This window comes from Triticum dicoccoides, chromosome 1A (assembly GCF_002162155.2).
Source record: "Triticum dicoccoides isolate Atlit2015 ecotype Zavitan chromosome 1A, WEW_v2.0, whole genome shotgun sequence".
NCBI lineage: Eukaryota > Viridiplantae > Streptophyta > Magnoliopsida > Poales > Poaceae > Triticum > Triticum dicoccoides.
In genome coordinates, this window is record NC_041380.1 from 707482 (window position 1) to 714874 (window position 7393).

Below are 7393 nucleotides of genomic sequence, written 5' to 3' on the forward strand. Positions count from 1 at the left end.
CGGGGATGTAGCCATATCGATGAACCTCGTTAACAAATCTCGGTGTCGTGCTCGTGTGATTGCTTGGTCCTCGGATGATCAACGGTATGCCTTGGATTTTTCTAACACCGCTCGGGTCTCAAGGGTCGCGAACCCACACCACCCAACCCCCACTGCAGAGTACCAACGATCATCACCGACCGATGACGAGTTTCATGCTTCCATCAGACCACTGAGCTCCAGTCCGAACTGCATGTCACTCGCTTTTCCCACCTGCTGAATAGGCTTCGACCCCGTCGACTTACGCCGTAGCCCCTCAATCCAACTCCACCTTCAACATGACACCATGGTAGATGATCAGTCCACCCCTCACGCCCCGTCGACTTCAAGCTCCCATGTGCACCATCTTGAATCAATCCCGCGTCATAGTCTTGTCGAAGCCGCACATGCCTCAGGCATGTGCACCACGTGTTTCCATGTCCAGAAGTCGGTCAGCATCAGCATCACGCTCCTACATCGTCTTCGCCGATCCCATCACCGTCTTCTGTACCAACCGACTCACGTCGATCCGTTAGACTATATAGTCCGACTCAGCCGAACTTGTCCGGCTGCACGACATGCTCAAGACTCCCAAATCGTCTTTCACGGATCTCCATCCATTACCTGATAATTTCATCTTTGCTGACATGACTTCTGCAATGCCTTCAAGCATCCTTGTTGTGCCAACAAATTTTTCACCCTTGTCTGTCATAACCCAAGGTTTTCAGTTTCATTAAACTTCTCACCTCAAACCAGGTACCGGTTAGCGCCATAGCTCTTCGTACAGCTGACACTTTGAAAAAATATCCGAGTTTCCAACACGTGATCAAGTACACAAGATGTAGTAGTAGCAATTTCCTACCAACAATCCTTCTTGTACTCACGTGTAGTAGCTCCCAAGCACTCAACCCCGATGCTGGCTACTTGCCTTATCCAAGCCCTTGCCTTCCTGTTGTACACGCGTATTACCAGATGGATTTGTCCCTTCGCTTGAATCGATCCGTTGTCTGCCTCTATTCGCATCAGTCAAGGACTCGGTCCTTTTCTTTTTATCCAAAACAAATCTCCCATGAAGTATCAATCAGATCTGCACCGCGGTCTTCCATGCACCTAGCCGCCACCTTCCACTCCTGGTCCGCGAACAGAACATATGCACCAGCTCGCCCCATAGGCCAGCTTACACCACCCGTGCCGCTTTGGCTTCACGGCCACGCGCGCCCACGCTGCCCGATTGTCGCCTGCATCTGTTGCGAATTTAGAATCCGATCTTCACAACTCGTCGAGATTTCCTTCGCCTGACGTAGTGTACAATCGATCACAACCGCGCAAACGATACCGATCAACACATCAAACCTTCCTCTAGATCAACACGACCGGCCTGATCTCAAACCTTGCTCTGATACCACTTATTAAAATAAATCCGAGACACTCCGTCGATCATCCAAGGACCAAGCAATCACACGAGCACAACACCGAGATTTGTTAACGAGGTTCACCGATATGGCTACGTCCCCCGGGCTTGACTACGGGTGCTCCTCCCCGTGACACCGTCACAATACCGCACATCGGCCACCCGGGCGCCGGCACACGCCGCCGGCTCCCCCTTGCGCGTCTGTGCTATTATGTTGGCATAAGTTACATCGTGTGTCTAGCCCCGCTATATATGAGAGGCCTAGGGTACAAGTGTCCTACTTGGACACAACTCCATATCCTATCTAAACACAATACAACTACAAGTCCAACTGTAACCTATCTTGTACACTATATTCGACACAACTCTAACATTGTTGTTGCACTCTGATGTGTATGTATAAACTTTACATCTCTAGGGATAACCATCTCCTGTTTATGCATCATCTCTGTTAGTTTTTTACATCTCTCGCATTAGATCTTGCAGATCACAATTTGCATGATGGGGAGTACACGGACCCAATTCAAGAGCTTTTGCATTGTTACTGATTATCGATGGAAGAACGGGACTTGATAAGAGCAGCCGTTGTTATTATTATATCTATACTCCTATAAAAAAGCAAGTTGGTGATGATGGTGTGCCTGCCTTCGGGCCATATGTACCATTCAATCTTGGATCTAAGGTTGAGATAGAGATGAGACATGTTGGGCGGAGCCAACCACCAAAACAAGATAGTCTGAAAGTTTCTCCTTCTCTAGTGAGACAGATTATTCTAGAACCCCTCCAAGTTTCCTCGCCGCCGGCCCCTCTCCTCTATTTCCCTGATACCACTGGAGTTGAGTTGGGCGAGGGTCACGTCTGTTGTATCTATATCTATATCTATACCACTATATATATAGTGTGTGAATAAGTTTGAATATGGATCATTGGATGAACTCAATCTGATAATCAAGAGGTGGCAAATCCAAGCATTGCTGGCCATTCGATTTCCTATCAATTACATCATATCCTGCCATGTGTACTATGTAGAAGTTTCCAATAGTTAAAAACTTAGTACACCCTTGTATTTGTCACATATACTATCTTTACACACTTCTCATTTATTCTAGAACCTTCCATGCATGATCTTGCTCCGCTAGAGTTTCTCGCCTGAATAGAAGTGTATCCATTTATGATTTAGTCTAGAATCTTTCATGTATGCTCTTGCTCCATTAGAGTTCTCGCTTGAATAAAAGTGTATCCATTTATTATTTAGTCTAGAATCTTCCATGTATGCTCTTGCTCCATTAGAGTTCTCGTTTGAATAAAGTGTATACATTTATGGGATTATTTGTGAATTTTACTCATGGTGAAAGACTCCTGATGAACCATTTCTTACATTCCATATATCATTTCAGAGAATTTCAGCCAAATGTCACAACACTATCTTTAACCTTAAGGTCCATACATATAATGTGTTATATTAGTGTATTGGAACACAATGCAGCTAAGGTTTTCCTTTTCAATGATGTAATATGCAAGTGTCAGTTGCAACGATATCTCACAACTCACGTGCAACTCACGGGCAACTCACGTGCAACTCACGTGCAACTCACTAGTTTGTTATTATTTTACAGCAGAAAAGAGATTTATATTATGAAAAAAAATCTCTCGACACTATCAACACCTCCCCACCAAAGCACGGCACGACACTTAAAAGGAAAACCTTATCAATACCTCTCTTCAAATGTTGAAAACACTTCATCGAGTAAGTTTGGATCACACATGAATTTTATCAACACCTCTCTTCTAGCAAACTCTATCTCAAAATAAAAATAGATGTTTTACTACCAGTCACAAGCTTTATGTTAGGCGCAGTACTCATACAGGAACTTATGAGCAAGAATTGCTCTATCAATCACCATCTACATTAGATATATCTTCTGAAACTTTTTTCAAATCCAAAAGTTCAGTACCTTCCTACAAATTAGTGAATTAGGAGAGGGGCTCTTTTGTGTAGAAAAATAAAAAGCAGGGCAATCTTTCAAACTTGCATCCGAAATGTGAAATATTTATACAAAGAGGGAGAGATGAAGACAATGCAGCAGGGTTGGTTATCTAATTGGCTAGTCAAACATGAGGTGGTTCATAGATCTTTGGGCTTTGATCGCCGAGGAATAGAGACTTTACAAATAAAAGCAGGGGATTGGGATTCCATTGCTGTCATTTTATATGTATATGGTTACAATTATTTACGCTCTCAATGTGCTTATGATGTAGCACCCGGTGGATCTTTAGCTAGCGTGTATTCTTGTATATTAAGCAATTTTTGAGTCCAACTATTGATCAACTAGCTTCTTGGTCTTTGCTTTAATGTGCCCAAATATTTCTCCGCCAACGCTTCGGCCTCAATGCGGATTCCTACATGTGTTGATGTCTTCATCACATTAGAACAGTTTAGCACTAAAGAAAAAAAAAACAGTTTTTGCTTTGCTAACGAACTATTGCAGGACAACCCTATATTGCTCCAAGATGCATGACTTCCAATGCCGATTGATCCACCTCCCCACAAACACATCATGACTGCTCTTAAATGAGACCATTCTACTCCGTCATACGCATCTGCTCTACTTCACCACTGTTAGCTACCCATCTCTATCATAAGCATCATCTCCATCGATTTCCACCTCCGGTTCGTCCGTAGAGAGTCCCACTGAGCATAAGCTGCTGCTGCTCCAACACCAAAAAAACATGATGAGGATTCCACTGAGCTGTAGCCTGTAGGCGTGTCTTCCGCCACTGCAGAGATCAAGGAACACACAGTTTATTCGATCATCACCCCTTGCTGCCTTCCTATTTCTCTTCTCCGCCAGGACAACGAACAGCATCAGCATGGACCACGATGAGACCGCGGAACCTTTCTCCGACGACGACGACCACCAACCGGGGCCAATGGATGATCGCCTGTCCATCCAAGAGCTCACCGACGGTTTCTCCGACGAGCGCAGCCTCGGCGCCGGTGCCCACAGCAAAGTTTACATGGTAACGTACGTTCCACTGATTGATTGATTAAACACATGACTGCACATATATGTATGTGTGTACGTATAGTATACTGAATCTAACTACTACTTGATGACGCCATTTACTAATAGTTCTAGATGAAGCAACTAAGGATAAATAAAGTATCCTTTCAACTGGCTACCACATCCATCCAAGACAGAAACAACTTACTAAGCGTGACTCCTTAAGGACATTCAGCAATGATCATGTGCTTGTTGATATCGATGCCGACGCGCTCTTGGCCAACAAGCGTTTAGTAGTACTAACAAGAAATACCACAACTGAATCCTCATGCAAATGATTTTATGTGCACGGGATGCTCTGATTTTTTCCTTTGTTTGCCCTGTCTTACGCGCATCACCTGCAAATACTTGCTTCTGCCCTATCTATCTATACATCCAGACATTTTCCAGGGTTTTTTCACCGAAGAGTGAAAAAACAGATATACCGCTAATTAAGCACACAAAACTACTGAACCATGTGAAATGCAAAATTTATATAGGGTGTACATGAATATGGGAAGAACATTGCTGTGAAGATGTTCCATGACGACACGCCAACACATGTTGACGGTGGTCATGAGAAATTCCACAATGAGTTCTGCAACCTCGAGAGCCTCCGACACCAGAACATCGTGCGGTTGCATCTCAGCAATAACACATGGAATATAGATGAACTAGATGACTGGATTCATAGCTTGGAAACTGAGTATAGTACCTTTAATTAGTTCATAGCTTTTTGTTCTCCTCAGTTTGTTATGTACTTCTGTTATTTATGGCATATATAGATGAACTAGATGACTGGATTCTGGTGGGCAGGGATAGGATGAAGCCAACAGTGGAGAAGTTGCACAATGAAGATATGGTCATTATCTTTTTCGGAACATACAGGAGGCGCTGATGTCTATATAGTTGTGCATAATTATAATTCGTATAAATCCAATGTAAGACAATACAGAAAATACATGAGTTGTACATAGGATCTTACACACATAGTTTGTGGAAGAAAAGAAAAAGGAGATAAACAATAGACATTTATTTGGGTACCATTTTGCCCAAAGAAACAGTTTGGTAAGGAGGTCCCTGTAGCATTACAATTATGTAGGAGCATGACGAGCCCTTAACCCCGACATTGTGATTCTCAAGCGCTTGATTTGGTTTGGTTTGGGATCCCCAAACTTGGTTGGTTAGATGATGAACTTGTGAAAACGAACAAAACCACCCCGAGGTGCTGTCGTTGCTGATAACAGGAACCTCATGTTGGATGTTATAGGGTGGCCGAGAGATAACCCATATCTTCTAGTCCTGGGTGATGATCTTCGTTCATGTCCACCAATCTGCAAGCAACTAGTACGTGTGGTATTTGTTGGGCCACTGGAATCCTTCATGGCCACCCCATAACCAAATACGTCCACATAGGGCCTGGTAGGCACACCCAGAATGGGCTGGACGGCAGAGGAGGAAGTCTGGTCCTTACCTTGGCATGCCTGCAGATGCAGCTCGTGCCGTTCCGGCGGAAAAGCGGCCGGCAACGGCAATGCCGGCCGCTGGTTTATGAACTGTATGATACTCTCCATGAGTGTCTTACTGGTCGCACGCATGGGGTTGTAAAGGTGGAAGCCATGGTCTTCGGCCTCTGGCTCCACCAATGTCACCGCGTGTTGATCGTCGGCCCACATGAGGTTGCGCATGGAAGCCGCCAACCGGCGCCCACGGCCAGGCAAGCTATCCTTCTCAGTGACGGCGACCAGCACACGCCGGCACATCAGCGAGGCAATGTCCCCGTCCAGAGGGTTTATCCATGGATCGTCGTTGTCAAGCTGGCCAGCCATGACGTACGGCCAGAGCCTGTCCACAAAGTCTGGCGTAAACATGGTGAAGCCGTCCCAAACGGCCTCGGAGCTAGATAGCCGGTCCACCCCCCAGAAGTAGGGGTGAACGATTACAAGCCCCTCGATGTTGACGATGTTTGTACCGCGGCCAGCCGCATGCACCGCCGTGTTGTAGACGATGTTGCCGCCGGCACTGTCGCCCACTAGGAAGGTGCGCTCCAGGTCGGCGTAGCTAGTGTCAAGAACCTGACCTTGAGCAACGCCAGTGACTTTAGTCCCACCTCGGATATAGGAGGAGGCTAGGAGCTCTTTATAAGGGAGAGTGCCACACTCTCTTCAGGCCGGTCTTTTGGGATGTTGTGGGCTCTCTACTTGTAGTGAAGTGTCCGATGCGCACCGGAAACGTCCGAGCATATGCCGATGGACCGGGAGCTGGGCCTGGGTTGCTAACAGCTAGACATCTAGGGGTTTGAGAGGGACGCCACCTACTGGAGCGCGGCCCATGCGTCGTCGTAGGCCGCAGGTACGGGATGCTCTGGTGCAAGATGGTACTCGACAGACACGACGAGAGCCCCGGTCCGTGCGGCGAGGGACCTGACATAGTTATTGTATGTGCGGCCAAATGCGCTCTCTATGCAGAAAGATCCACCGTGCACGTACATGATGACTGGAAGCCTCTCGCCGGCGGCTGCAGCATCGGAAGGCAGAAAGAGGCGTGCTGACACGCCGGTGCAGTTGTCGATAGTGACGTCCCTCGTCGCCACTCCACGGTTGGCTGCCGAGTCCTCCGTCGCTGCCATGAATGGGCTGCGCAGAAAGCGCTCGACACGGCCTCCCTTGTACTGGCGAATGAATGGATAGAGGTCGATGGTGATGTCCTCACCGCCATCCTTGTCATTTCTTGGAGGCATAGTGGTCGAGCTAGCAGTTGTACCCTTGCACGTGTGTCGACGTAGTATCTAGTGTGGGTGCGGCCAACAATGCATGCAGCTCAATCTATCTGTGTGGTACGTTCTGGTGGATGCTCCTTGGTTTGTATAGCTACAAGTTGATTCCACTCTAACATGGCCATGCATATATAATGTGTGTGT

General features: G+C 46.6%; 1 pseudogene; it reads right to left on the reverse strand.

Moving 5' to 3' along the window:
• Positions 1-5657: 5657 nt before the first annotated feature.
• Positions 5658-7213, reverse strand: LOC119285026 (annotated as a pseudogene).
• Between the last annotated feature and the right edge of the window lie 180 nt (positions 7214-7393).